Below are 15,710 nucleotides of genomic sequence, written 5' to 3'. Positions count from 1 at the left end.
AAAGTGATGTGTCCATTGTTAGGGTTCTAGAAAGCAGAACACAAGTGTGGGGGTTGACTGAAAGATAGTGCAGAGATGGAAGTGTAGGGAGGGAGGTGGAATGGGACACTGATAGGTTGGATAAGAATACAGTGCACAATACCTTTGAGCCAGGAAGTCAGCAGGGGACAGGAGGGGAAATAGAAGAAGTACATGGATAGGTTTTCAGGTGCTTTGAGAGCCTACCATTATTCTCCTCAAGGTGCAGGGAGACAGAAAGTGTGTTGCACAGGGAGCCTGCAGCAGAAGAAAGACATGTACCATCATCTGATTGCATGTACAAGCAACTGACCCGGACAGAGTGGGAGGCTGATGAGGGAAAAGCAGAGGTAGGATACATGCCATGCAGGCAAAGGTCAAGTTGTGCACGGTTTCATTCATGAGTTGGTGAGGACAGAAAGTGTAGATGGGCACATTTAAAAAGAGCATGTGGCAACAGTGTAGCATACAAAGCACCACACTCTTGCAGACACTGACCTTTTGGAAAGTGCCTGCAGGTTCCTAAAATACATTCAGTGGTCCATTTAGTGCCTTATGTTTACGAGTTATCTAGTAGGTGGGTTAGTGGGGAACACATTTGGTATCAATGTGGGAAGGCAAGAACAGAGTTACTGATTAGTTTATATAGTGTATGATATGGGTAAAAACATTGGAAGCATATACCAACAAATTGCCACTTCATGGTGGCAGATGGGAGGAACATTAGTATGTTTTTTAAAGACTTAGTGGACGCTTATAAGCAGATTTCGTGCGCACAGGAACTTCTAACAGAGTTGTGCAAAAACTGCTTAAAAACATGTCCATCAGTTTCTTTTGTGTTGATGGGTGGTTATGTGCATGAACGTGTATGTATAACTACTGCAATGTTTCACTGAAGTTTTAACTGGAAGTGCTTCCCAATAACAGCATACGTGCAGCCTAATGTTGTAACGGTACATATTAACTGATGTGGAGAAGTGACATTGTAGGATGCTGAAGTCTTGGAGGCCATTGGTGGATGCGTGTGTGTGAGGCTGGAAACCCCGGGTCCCGTGGGGTTGTCCGGCAATGGCCATACGAAACAGAAATAACACAAGGAACCTCAAACCAGGGAGTTAGGTCGAGTGATCCAGAGTCACCGAATTACAATAGTTTCACCCAAAGACAAAAAGTCAATATGTCACTATTAGGAAATACAGGAAGTTATCCAATAGTGAATGTCAGACCACAGACTACTACTCCCAAAATGCCTCTGGATCGACACAACTATACTTCTTTTAAAATAAAAACTAATAAAAGGGGGTTGTATAACAGGAATGAAAGGTTCCCCTTTCCCTATAGCCGTGGCCGGAAGAGCTACGGGTTAGGCAAAGTACGGCATAGGGGAATTGCACTGAGCCATAGCAAAAACAAAGAAGCAGAAAAAACAGCGACTTGGGAGGCAGAGAGGGGAAGGGAGGGGCTGACTGGGGGAAGGTTGAAAGAATTGAAGCACACCAGAAGGTGAAAAGGGAGGAGGGGAGGTATGGTTAAAAACGACCACCTGGAACTCATTCTCTTTCCCGATTTTTGCATCTAGGAGCTGAGCGCAGGCGCAGTGGAGTGGAGCCCGGTCGTCAGTGGATTCGAGTGGGCATACTAGGTCAATCTACCCCTGGGACCGAGGAAACCCCTACAGCCGCACATTTAAACCAGGGAACAGGATAACCACAGTGAAAACAAAGACGGCAAGGAAAGAGTGTTCTTGGAATTCCTGTGGCATGTTACGACCGGAGATCTGATTACGAGAGTACATCGCCGGACTGGGAGGAACGTTCTTGTTTGTTTTCTTCACTTTTCTTCTTTTTTTTTTATACGGCTCACAAGGAAAAGCCGGCAGCAAACAGGGGAAGGCTCTGTGATATATCCCATGCAAGTGAGGCACAGGACTGAACGCCAGAGCCGGATGGTATAATGAACACTTGAAGTTTGTTTTGTTCCTCTCCCTCAGTTATAACTTTCCCATGCACAATTGAACCCTGATAAAGAAGGCAACGCGAGGCAGGACTTTATTTTGTTTCTGAATGCACAGTGCCATCGAGAAGCATATTTACTTTGCATAAATCTGTTACCAAAGCTGCAATTCCGTTCTCAATGCCTGAATTAACCCCTTCTTTTACTGAACCTGAATTACTGACTCCTGCTTGCTATTTAACAGTGGTGGCAGTGGTGGGATTCACGGTAATGCCTTATTACCACATCCATCATGGAAGCAGTAATTAAAACCTTGGTGGAAGGGCAACAACAACTACAGCAGCTAATTCAAGTGCAAGGCCACAAGGCACAAGCTGATCGGCAGGCATTGCAGCAAGCCATCCAAGTGTAGAGCGCGGTCCAGGACCAAGGAAGAGAGGCGCTTAGGATCCAGGGGGAGGCTGTAGCCGCGACCGGAACCCAACCGGCTATACCGCCTACTATTCTACAAAAATACCAGACTGGGGAAGTTTTTTCTTTGTTAACTTTGAGCGTATCGCAAGAGCAGCACAATGGCCACAAGAGAGATGGGCGTTCTTTCTGGCCCCTTTACTAACGGGAGTCATGCAAGGGGCCTACCAAGCTGCAAACCCCACAGGTGATACCCTGTATGCCGAGCTGAAGAAAACTATCCTCGAAAGGCTTGGAATGGATGAAGAATCCTACAGGATTAAATACAGAGAGACCCGATTAAAGCCCGGAGAAAGCCCAAGACAGCTGTTCTACAGGATACAAGATTTAGCTGAGAAATCGCTGCAGCCCAGCGCTGCTACAGTAGGACAAATTAGAGACAAAATCATGTTGGAACAGTTTGTGAAGGCATAACCCAGTCCAATCCAAAGATGGGTTTGACAGCATCACCACTTAACCCTGCCTGAGGACATAGATGTAGCCACCGCCTATCATAAAGCAGGTGCGCCAATATCTTTTACGATACCTCCAGTGAAACCACTTGGTGAGGCTACAACCCAGCGCCAGGGGCCCTACCGGACACTCCTGGCGGAGCCTAGAACAAGACCAGAACTCCGGTCAGTAAAAGGTGGTGGCATCCAAAAAGGTTCAGGCCCGCAGTGCTTCGAATGTGGAGAATGGGGTCACATCGCAAGGTTCTGTTCCAAGAAATCAAAACCAGAACCCATGGAAATCGGAACCCTTCAGTCACAAGAATACAGAAGGAAGAGATTACCCTATGTGATAGAAGTCACTGTGGATGGCCACCTTGCACAAGCCATGCTGGACAGCAGAAGCAGACAGACAGCGATCCAGCCACATGTGAGCAGTCCAGTGAAAATCCAGGTGAAAAACATAGTGAAATGTGTGCACGGGGATGTGAAGGAGTATCCCACACGGAACATCATCCTGGGGGAAAAAGGGAACAGGCTACCCATAAGAGCAGCAGTAATACCCTCCCTTCCAGCAACAGTCCTAATAGGCACTGACTTTCCTAAATTTGAAAAATGGTTAAAGGAAGCCCCTTGTGCTGAGACCGAACTAAGAGAATATCCAAAAAGGGATCAGTTGTCCCGGGCTCAGAAGAGGGAAATCAAGGCAAAGTGGAGGGCAGAGGCCCATGACATAGCCCTGATAGACTGGAGAGTGGAAGATCATATTCCCTCCTTCCGCACTGAAACAGAGAACGATGACTCCCTCAAAATAGCGAGAGAACAAGCACAGGAAGGGAATCCTAACAGAGGTTCCACGCCATATTTCAAAGAAAAACAGGGCCTCTATTACCAGATTACTAGAGGTGCTGATCACACAGAACAGGAGCAGTTATTGGTACCCCAATCTTACCACTCGAATTTGGTGCAGCTAGCACATGATCACAACACGGGGGGACATTTGGCAGAGAATATGACGCTAAAGACACTACTCCAGATTTACTATTGGCCGGGAATATATGCAGATGTAGCTAAATATTGCCAAGAATGTTCTACCTGTCAAAAGACCAGCACCCATATTCCGCCCAGGGCCCCATTGCAGAGATTGCCTATCATCAGAGAGCCATTCCAAAGAATAGGGATGGACATTATGGGACCTCTTTAACCAAGCAGTTGGGGATAAAAGTACCTATTGGTAGTGGTTGATTATGCCACCAGGTATCGAGAAGCTTTTCCTTTAAGAGGTACCTCAGCGAAACAAGTATGCAATGTCCTGCTTTCCTATTTCACAAGAGTGGGAATACCCCAAGAAATAGTAACAGATCAAGGGAGTAACTTTATGTCGGTAATGATGAAAGAGGTATGCAAGACCTTGGGGATAACCCACCTCAAGACATCAGTATATCACCCTCAAACGGATGGTCTGGTGGAGAGGTACAATCAGACAATAAAACAGATGCTACAAAGAGCCACCAGCCCCACCGGGTTGGGCTGGGACAGAACCTTACCATGGGTCTTGATGATCTTGCGCTACACCCCACAATCCTCTACAGGATTTTCACCATTCGAACTCTTGTTTGGGAGGCAACCTAGGTCCATCCTAAGTGTGCTAAGGAAAACATGGGTACCCCAATATGAGACAAATTTTCTGATTATGGTAATAATCTACAAGAACATTTGGGACGCCTGCAGGACTTTGCCCATGTGCAGTTAGGAAGAGCAAAACTACAGCACGAGAAATATTATGATCAAGGGACCAGATTACGCACCTTCAAAGCCGGGGACAAAGTGCTGGTAATGCTGCCTACCAGCTCCAATGAGATGTTGGCTCAATGGAAGTGTCCATATATGATCACAAAGGTTTTAGGTCCTGTAAACTATGAAGTGGAACAGCCAGACAGAAAGTGAAGAAAAAGAACTATCATGTGAACCTGCTTAAATTGTGGAAGGAAACAACCCCTCCGATTTTATGTAGCACCCAGTTAGAACTATCGCTAACAGAACAAATGGTTCCCATGGTTAAGAGCGGTCTACAGGATGTAGTGGTAGGAGATAAGCTGAGTCAAGAACAAATCACTGAATTATTCAAACATCTGCAACCAGTTTCTGGTGTTTTCTCAGGACTTCCCGGGCGAACTAAGATGGTGTCACACCACAGTGACACAGAACCAGGAAAAATAGTACGACTTTGTCCTTATCGTATACCCGAGGGAAAAAGAGAAGACATGAATCAAGAAATAAATTAAATGTTGAAACTGGGGGTCATTATACAATCTAAAAGTGCCTGGTGCTCCCCGATAGTATTAGTGCACAAACCAGATGAAACCACCAGATTCTGCATGGATTTCAGGCAATTAAATGCCATATCTCACTTTGAGGTGTATCCCATGCCAAGAATAGATGAGTTATTAGAGAAATTAGGGGCAGCGACGTATCTAAGCACATTGGACTTAACAAAAGGGTACTGGCAGATCCCATTGCATCCGAAAGACCAAGAAAAAACAGCATTCGCCACTCCTCAGGGTCTCTTCTAGTTCACGGTGTTACCCTTTGGGCTACACGGGGCGCCAGCTACCTTCCAAGCACTAATGGACCAGTTACTTAAACCACATGAAAAATATGCTGCAGCCTATTTGGACGATATAGTCATATTCAGCACATCCTGGAAAGAACAGCTAGTACATCTGAAAAATGTAGTGATAACCTTGGTAAAGCGAGCCTTCATATCAATCCAAAAAAGTCCAACCTGGCAGCTGAGACCACCAAAGACTTGCGATACTCAGTAGGCGGCGGGGTCATAACCCTCTTGGTAGATAAGGTCCAAGCATTGCAACAGCTACAAATACCAACCACCCGGAAAGGAATAAGGGCATTTTTGGGGCTTGTGGGATATTACCGGAGATTCATACCTCATTTCTCCACCATTGCGGCTCCACTAACAGACGCCCTAAAAACTAATAAACTGCTGGAAATCTAGGGGAACGTCATCAAAGCCTTTAATGCCTTGGTTGGCATGATTGCTGACAGACCAGTTATACACTGCCCTGATTTTTCCCAACACTTCTATTTACAAGCGGATGCCTCAGGTTGAGGTCTGGGGGCTGTTTTGTCACAAGGAACAGACAATAACCTATGTCCCATTGCCTGTATTAGCAGAAAATTGCTACCGCATGAATTGCCTTATTCAACCCTGGAAAAGGAATGCCTTGCTATTAAATGGGCGGTGGAGTCTTTGCGCTACTACCTACTGGGAAGGAAGTTCACCATATTCACAGACCATGCGCCTCTACGTTGGCTAGCAACTCAAAAAGATTCTAATCATAGAGTTTTGCGGTGGTTCCTCACGTTGCAGTCTTACAGCCTTACAGCTTTGAAACTGCACATAAGCCTGGAAAGTACCAGTTGCTGTCGGACTACCTCTCTCGCTCTTTGGATCCGCCTGATCAGCGTGATCCTTTGAGGGGAGTATGTGAGGCTGGAAACCCCAGGTCCCGTGGGGTTGGCCGGCAATGTCCATACGAAACAGAAAGCAGAGTAAGAACATATGAGAATGGTAAGGTGTACAAATGTAGTACCTTCTCACTTTTCAATTCCTGACTGTTAGTCAGGAAAATCACCTAGTGTACATATCTCACTAAACTAAAAAAGAGGGTGCCAGATCTTTGATGTCATGGGTGTTAGTCCTTGGAGTGCACAGTGGTAGTGCGAGTTAAGTTTGCGTAGCGTACCATAACTTGCGAATTTCTGGGGTTTTTAGGTTTTACCTGTAAACCATAACGTCCCTGAAGCAACGTTTTTCCATTGAATTTCATAGGTTTTGTAGTGGTGCAACTTAACCATAACGTCTCTTTAAAAAGGTTTTTTGTTAGTGATATATATATATATATATATATATATATATATATATATATATATATATATATATATATATATTTATTTCACTGTCCATCATAGTATCATAGTCACACTCTTTAACCACACAAACTGCAACAGCCATAGACACATTAGTGATAATAATCTTCACAACAAAAATAACAAACACAATGGGGCTCAATTTCTAAAAAATGCCAAATGAATGCAGGCAACTACGGACATTTACACGTACTTGTTGCTGGTGCCCTGCATGCAATTAATTTGTATCACTCCTAAAGGGGAGTGTATGCGTAAAGAGTAAATGAAAGCAAAATAGCCCTTACTCTTCACTTCGGCCCTCCACTATGATGCAGGATATGTGTGGGGAAACACATGAACACACCAAGCAGCGTGGAAAGAAAACAAGCTCTTAAAAACAACAAATCACGTCTACAAGATGGATGCCACTCTAACTGAGCTTTTTCTATTATGACCTTGTTCTGTATCCTGAAGCAGTTGATAGACACTAGCTTCCCTTTAATATGTATCTCCAAGAGCTCTGCCAGAGAGCTAAAGGTTTCTCTAAGCTCACTGAAATTGCCACATAACAGAAATAAATCTAGCCTCCAAGAAGGTGTGTGTGTTTAGACAACGTACAATGAACAACTTTAATCACAAAAGAATCACCCACTTAACGTTTGTCAATAGCGAGTGTTGTGTGCATGATTTTAAAGAACACATTCACATTTGGATGTCTACTTGCATTAGAGCCCTAATAAGTCTCGGTGATCTTTCCTCATGCTTAGCTAGCAGGAAGCAGACAAGTGTGCCTGGCATCCGCTGTTCTCCTGCATTCACGGTCAATCTATAATGAATGCAGTCGTAATACATAAGAAGGGATGCTAGTATGTTAAGCTTAACACAGCCAATAAGCACAAAACGTGCGCAGTTACAAAACTGCAAGGTTTAGATGCAAGAGTAAATACCTATTTGATCAAACGGACCCAATGCTATATCTATTAACTGAATGAAAGCGGCCATAACTGCTTAAAACAGCAGCCATTTGCATTTCTTCTAGGTAAAAGAGCAGAGGATAATTAATTGCTACAGGGAAGCCTGCCACGAGATAAAGCAAAGCCCCACAGGCGTGGGATTAATCATAAATCAAATCACTTGGTTTCCAATGATTATGATGCTAAACGCCTCTTTTTATTGCTAGTGTCTTATCATAAAATAGTACTTTGCCCCTTGTGAAATCATGCAACACATTCTCTGTGCAAACAAGGACATGAAAAACAAATCCATTAGCAAAGTAGCCAGCCATCTATTGATAATCACCAGGCAGCCTCATGAAATATTCAAGGAGGCATAATGTGCACACGGTAACAGGGTTTCCAACTCCCCTTGGCTTTAGACTGATAATGGAAGAAAATTGCGAGTCTTTTGATAATTTCACTATATGAATCCAGACGGCGTGATTGATTAAGCCATTTCCATGTCAACAGGTGCGCATGGCCGTCCTCTGTGTATCCATGTTATGACTGTACATGCAGGGAGAAAACAAACAGGGAAGGGACCATTGCCTTTTTTCCTGGAATTACATACATATAATACATATTAAATTGATCACGCTATGAATACTGACTGAAAGTCACAATGTTTTTTTAAAAATGTTTTAAGGACTCGAGTACCAAGACCTTATGGGGTTGATTAATAAAAGGACCGCAACACCAATTCCTTATTTTTTATTTGTGTTTATTTTTATTGTGTTTATGGTTTACATTAAATCTTACACAAAGCATGGTACATATATGCACACAATCAGCTAATATATAAACTGTACACATTCTGTATAAAAAAGGTGGGCGAAAATCCCCCGCAATTCCTCCACATAGAGTTAAGTGCACATTCTGCGCTAAAAACATATAAACCCAGATAAAAAACAACAGAAGTTTCCCTAAAAAAAAAACAAGTAACATCTACTCTCCTCAAAAGTAACAAATTCATAAATATGCAAGTCCTAGCGGATTCTAGAGTCTCAGCATGCTCGAGTTAAACATGGAATATCACCTAATTTGCTAAAAAGACTCTTTTAAAAAAGCCACTAAAGCAACTATCATAGAAAGATGACACCCGTTAACTAACCTCTCCCATACATTAGAGGAAAGCACTGCGGAGCCAGAATACACACATTTCCCCCAAAATAAAATTCTCGTAAGCAAAAAAAGGACATTCCACACTAAATGACAGAGGGATCCTAAACAATCCTGCTTACACAGTCGGCACATATGCCTATCTCTAGCAAGGCCAATAAGGGGCCTTGGACTTCCAGAGTGTGCAAATAATATTTGTGGAGGGAAATGACGTCAAATAAGGCCTTAGAGACTTAGAGCAACTGAGAAGAATGTGAGATTCCTTATAAAGTTTACGTTTGGAGAAAGACTGTACGCCCAGTGTAGCAACTTTGATTTAATTACTGCCTTCAAGGAAGTTACTGGAATACCTGCATTACTCAAAAGACATTTACAGGACCCTATGAATTCCATTAAAGATCTGTCATTCCCCAAAGGAAAAATCTCTCCCAGTTTAACGAAAAGGAATCTCCAATCCCCCTCTGTTATCTTGAAAAAGAGCCCCAATCTAGTGTGCTCATATATCAACCACCAAGAGTTAATTCTAATCTAATAGCGCTAATTGGTACAGATGGAGGAAGCCCCAAAACGGCCTTCCAAATTTTTCCCTCCAGCAAATCAAGCCATTTCCTATTCCTAATACTAATAGGTTCCATACCATACAGCACAGAGGGAGTAACTTTCAGCTGATAATATTCTATGAGGGGACAAAGTGAAAAAGCACACAACTTCGCCCTCATAGCCCTTGATAAGATGAACTCATAAACTCTGGCCTGGTGGACAGAGTTTAGGAGGCCACCCTAGTTATAGGAAAACTCTGGGAGTTTAGCGAAATCAATCAAGGCAAGCATGGAGAGTGGTCAAGGCAAAGTCTCAGGAGAGTTGAGTGGAGTCAGGGTCCACGATGACTCCCACAGTGAAATATGCAAGGATTACACTTAGTAAGTGTACAAATACCACATTTATTATAGCCCCAAAAAACACACTAGGAAAATGAATCAAGCAGGTAATGTCATCAAGTAATACTAACATTTTAAAACATATATAAAGTCTCAGTTAGGTAGATCAAAATACACTATTCACACACGCAATGCCTGAAAGGGAAGGAAGGTAAGTAGTTAACAATTTCACCAACAATGCACAGGAACAGAAATCCTAACTTGCAAAGTCCTACCCTAAGTTGAAATGAGCCTTGTGCTGAAAGGTTCACAAGTACTTGTGTAAGCTGGGGAAAAGTTAGGGACATGCTCCAGTGCATGTGAGGACTATTCCAGAAGACTTTCAAAGGAGTTTACTGGGGAGTAAAGTACTTCTCTACCTTTTGGATGGCTCTTGGAACAAGTGTTGGAAAAACCAAATTAATGTAAAACATATCAAAGTTCTTCACAAACTTTTAAAAGGGTGAGATAGGGGCATTGGTAAGTATGGCCACTACTCACCACCCATACTCTGATTTTTCCCAAGATTTGGAAGGTCAATGGGCGTTGGTGGAGGTAGGTTTTCCCGCCACTGGTTCCGGTCTAAAATGCACAGGACCTGCGGGTAAGAGGAAAGTTCCTGACCAGTTCCAGGAGATGAGGGCAACCCTTTGCAGTGGAGAAATGTAGCAGGCACCAATGCAGAACTGTTCAAGGCACTCCACAAGATGGGGGAAGGCCGGTTCCAATGATAGTCACTGATGCACAGCAACAGCAGGCGTCTCAGTAGTCACTGTCAAAGAAAGCCTTCCAGTTCTGGACCACTTGATGCATGAATGTTGAAACTTTGCAGGAAGGTGATAGATGGGACCAGCTGGAGACCACTGAAAATCTGGACGAAAAAAATGTGGAACGGTGATGCTTCTGGTGCAGTAGCCAGTCAACCGGTATCCCCTTTGCACTCGAGTGCAAAGGGGATACCCTTTGCACTCGAGTGGAAGATGCATTGTGCAATATGAAAGAGTTACCCAAAACAGATAACATTTAACAGACAAAAGGGAAACATATTTTCCCAGTACTGACAGTCTGAACGACTGGTTTCCCCATAACAAATGAGCAAAAGGCCAGTGGAGTGAAGCTGAAGGCTTCACTTCACTGTAAAAAGTCAGGACAAAGTGTAAAAACAAAAGCAAAATGTTTGGGGGGGAGCATAGAACATGGAGAAAATGTTGCTTAAAGAGAAAATGTTCTTAACAGACTTCATAAGATAAATAAAGGCAATGAACTTAGCCCCCATTTTTTCTTTAATCAAACTCCAATATTACCTATTTGCAAAAATTAGGCCAAAATAAATAAACTGATCTACTTCCTCAATCACCCACCTAAATTTGTTGAGCTTCCGGTTTTTTCTACAGGACATGATTCTAGATGTATCTGGCCCAATATTTAGGCTATTTCTCTGGTAAAGTCAGCAACCAAATCAAGCCTCCTTTGGAGGCCAATTACGGTCTGATCCACGAGTATTAAATTGTCAGCGTAAGCCATACAACCAACACTCAAAGACCCCACTTTGGGCAGAAAAAACACAGTGCTAAAATGAGATGACCACAAATGAGAGTTGTACAAGTTGAAACGTGTGCGAGCCAAGACACAACCCTGTCTTAAACCCTTCTCAACCTGCACAACTCTGGAAAGATCACCCTTGAATTCATTGACTCCATTGCCATTATGGAAAGGAGCAATATTTTTTTGAAATTGAAATTGGAAGTGGCTAGTTTAAAGCTGGCCACTTCCATCTGAAGATACTGAGAAAGGTGCTTCCCTTCTTACCCCTGAATCTCAGGACACCTGTGCTGGCGGCTATGGTTTTGAGTCGCCTGGACTACTGTAACGTACTTTATTTGGCCCAGCTTAAGGGCACTGTCCAGCGGCTACAGTGCCTGCAAAATATGTCAGCTCGGGTGGCAACGGGATCTCCGTATGGGGCACATATTTCACCAGTCCCTGCATTGGTTGCCTGTGACCCAGCGCATCACGTTCAAGGCACTTGGTCTGGTGCATCGGGCCTTGCATGATCTAGGTGCAAAATATTTGCAGGCCAAATTCACCCGTTATCTCCCTAATCGGACATTACGATCGTCTTTGGCTTGCCTGCTGTGTGTGCCTACTATTTCCCGCTCTCGCAATGAAGGACGGACCTTTTCGGTGGATGCAGACCAATTGTGGAATGACCTGCCACTTCCGCAAAAAAATCTGTCTAACCATTTTGCGTTCAGAAAAGCCCTGAAGACCTACCTGTTTTAGATGGTACAGCCAGATTATTCTCTCTCCCTCTCAGCACCATGATACCTTTGGGTGACCATGAGCTTTACATATTTTCTGAACATAACATAACTTAACATAACAGCATGTTTAAAAGACCCAGGTCTATCACCCATAGCACCAGCTTCCCCCAAAGTCAAACCCTATCCACTTAATCGAAAAGGAGCATATAGATCCAGGCTTGCAACATACAGGGAATGCTCCTTACCCCTTCCTGCATTTGCCAATTAGAGCATCAAAATATGTTTATTTACCATAGATCCCATGCCTTTCCTAAAGCCTGTTTGGAATATGCTCAGGCTCTTTTCTGTCACCATCCATTTAACCAAGTTCTTTAAAACAAAGCTTGCTAAAACTTTAGAAGATGTATTGATTAATGAGATAGGCCTGTAACACTGCAGAGCCTCCTGTCATCCCTTCTTAAAAATTGGAACTATAATGGCCTTAACCGAAGACCGAGGGGCAATCAAATGCAAAACCTTTCCACCTACATTGGGCGAAGCGAAACTGTCAAGACTTCTTTACGCCGACAATATCATCTTAATGGATCAGGCGGCCATTGGTTTACAGCAGCAACTAAACAACTTGCTAATTTACATAAAGGACAACCACTTGGAACTGAATAAAGCAAAAACAAAAAGAATGGTCTTTGAAAAAGCAATGAAAATCTGGAACATCTAAAATGGAACATCGAAGGAGTACCATTGGAAAATGTCAAGAGCTTCAGATACCTGGGGATTATGCTGAACAACAGCCCTACTGAAATTCCAATACAGGCAAGCCTATATGCAAAGACAAAAACATCGATTGCCCAGACGAAAGCCATAGACAGGAAATATGGTTGTTTTTTGCTCATCCCAGTCCTGAACATTTACAGGACCAAGGTGGTTCCAAGCTTAATCTATGGTGTGGAAGCAATGCCTAACATCCCAGAAGGCCTCTGGCAAAAACTAGAAGGCCTCTATTGGCACAAGGTTTTGGCTTTACCCCAATCGACACCAGCAGTAACAATCCAGAAGGCACTAAGGCTCACGTCATTGAAAGCGACAGTGGCACGAAAACGGTCTAATGCTGTACGGAAAGGCCATTCTCCCTTTACCCACTTGATCTTACAGATCATAATAAAAGAAAATGATGGAGGGATCTCCAGGATGCTGACAAAATGGACAACAAAGAACAAGCTCTTTTTGGACTCTTTAGGAAGCTCAGAACAAGAGCTGATGACCAACCCATCCAAAGTCAAAAGAACGACTGCTGGAGCACAATTGGATAGAAAGGTTGGAAGCAGCAGCACAAATCAAACTAACCAGAAACCTCCCGATCAACCTTAAGAAACTAAATCAAGTAACTTACTTGACAACATTTCCTGACAAAAGAGTAAGACAAGGATAGCTACGGATTCGCCTAAACTTGCCAAACACACACAAAATGTTAGCCCTAAGAGGCAAATCCAGTTCCAACAAATGTTGGTTATGTAACCGAACAGAGCAAGTGGAAACAACTAGACATCTTCTCTTATCATGTGTGGGAAACCAAGACATTCGGATCATCCATCTTGGCCACTTCCTTAAAGAACTATGCTCCTACAATGAGGATGAATGGTGGGCCAGGCTAATGAGCGGAGAAAAGACTCGCTGGGTGATTGGAGTCGTTCGCTTCTTCCATCAGATCGGCTTGGACAGGCCCCTTGGGACCCAGAAAGAAACAGCTAAACCTTAAGTAAACGGGACTCCAGTAAATTCTTGTCTTCCATCTCTGGCCTTACCAACACCAGGGTTCCAGTGATTCAGATGCTGGGAATTGATAAGGACACATGTACTAAAAACTGCATTCTTGTTAAAATTGTCTGGCTTTTTTTTTTACTACTTGATTTAATTGTCAAACAAATTGTGCGAAAAGAAAAAAGAACATTTCAGGACCATAATGATGCATTCATTACCTTTCAAAAACCTGTTGGGAACACCACCAAGTCCAAAGTCTCTGGATTTGTTGAGTTTTAAAAGAGTCCTTTTCAAATCCTCCTGATCAAAATTCATATTCCAAGGCGACTGAGAGGGCCAAACCATTGCCGTATAGTTATCTCCTTCAGTTGAAAACAAGGTGGAAAAGTGCCAAACCCAGGAGGATTCAGAAACACAGTTGGCTTGAAACGAGATCTGATTATTTTCATAATTATTGAATGATCGTCATATACCCCTTACGTCCTTTGCCACTAAGAATTGCATAATTTCTTGATTTATCTTTATAAGAGATTGGACCTTGTAGATTTTGAGCCAATTGCTGTGCATCTGTGTAATCCTGCTGACTTGCTCAGCCTTCTCCAACACACTCAGGGTACAATCCCCCCCTCACCTTATGGATATCCACTTTCATTAATATTTACCTATCTCTGATAATAATGTCAAAGACATAAGTCGGGTTCTTAGCAAAAGCGCTACTGTTTCCATTTTTTATTAGTAGGTACTAGAGGTTGCCAATTATCTAAGGTATCTGAACCACTACTAGGTAAAAACTTACTAAATCTTTCTTCTGGAGACCAAATATTCCAACAGGCCTCAATCGTTTGGTTCATTTTTTCCAGGTCAGAGCAGAATTGAATCAGTCTATTGCCTTAGGAATTCACAGAGATGTTATAACACCCCGATGTGGATTCCCGGGGGTGAACTCCCAGCTCCATCCAAATTGTAACATCAACATTGAATGATCACTCAACATATTTTTTCCCACCACATATGAAAGAATATCTTTTCTTGAAGCTTTGCAACAAAAATATAGTATATTGTAAAAGAGGAGATTGGGCCATAGCGTGTGGGTTGACTAGGAACGTCACCATGAAAATTCCCATTTATTTTATAAAAGCCCCATCTGGCCATAAATCTCACCCAGGTCAACCCGCTTATGACCTTCTTAGGCAAGGCCTCAGTTAAATACAAATTTTTCAACCTACTAGTTTCATCAATCTCAGTATAAGGTTCATCCACCTGTGGACAACACCAGTTGAGGTCACCACCAGCAATAACTAGCAGTACCTGTTTTTTACCATCCATTGCACTAAGGTCTCATCTAATTCCACAAAAATCTTATCAACATTAACTAACCCTAGATTAATGTAAACATTAATAAATAACACATCACATGCTTCCCCAACTTGAAAGACAATTTGGAGACCAATAAGGCGCCTGAATCCGCTTTTACCATGTTTAGGTCGCAACTGAACATATTTTCTATGGCGGTCAGAAGCCCCCCAAAGTGACAACCATACTTTCCTTTCTTTGCATTCTTAGTGCTTATCGTAAAACCGTCAAGAACTGGGGTATCAAGTAACCATGTTTCGTGCAGGAACAAAATTTCATTTTTTTTAAAAATACTCCACCATCCTATGATTCAAGAATACTATTGAACCAGGCGTTCCAACCCAACAAGGTTCAAATTTGAAAAGCAGAATTCAGAGTGTTTCCCCAAGGTAATGGCACGGGAGGATGCCAACCATGAGCAATCCTCAGACCCCTCGGCCCCCAACCCTGAGAAGACCTGCCCCACCCTAAGCCATTTATCTTACAATACACATTTGGGGC

This window comes from Ambystoma mexicanum, chromosome 5p (genome assembly GCF_040938575.1).
Source record: "Ambystoma mexicanum isolate Mex_15411 chromosome 5p, UKY_AmexF1_1, whole genome shotgun sequence".
NCBI lineage: Eukaryota > Metazoa > Chordata > Amphibia > Caudata > Ambystomatidae > Ambystoma > Ambystoma mexicanum.
Note: the sequence above shows the minus strand (reverse complement) of the source record.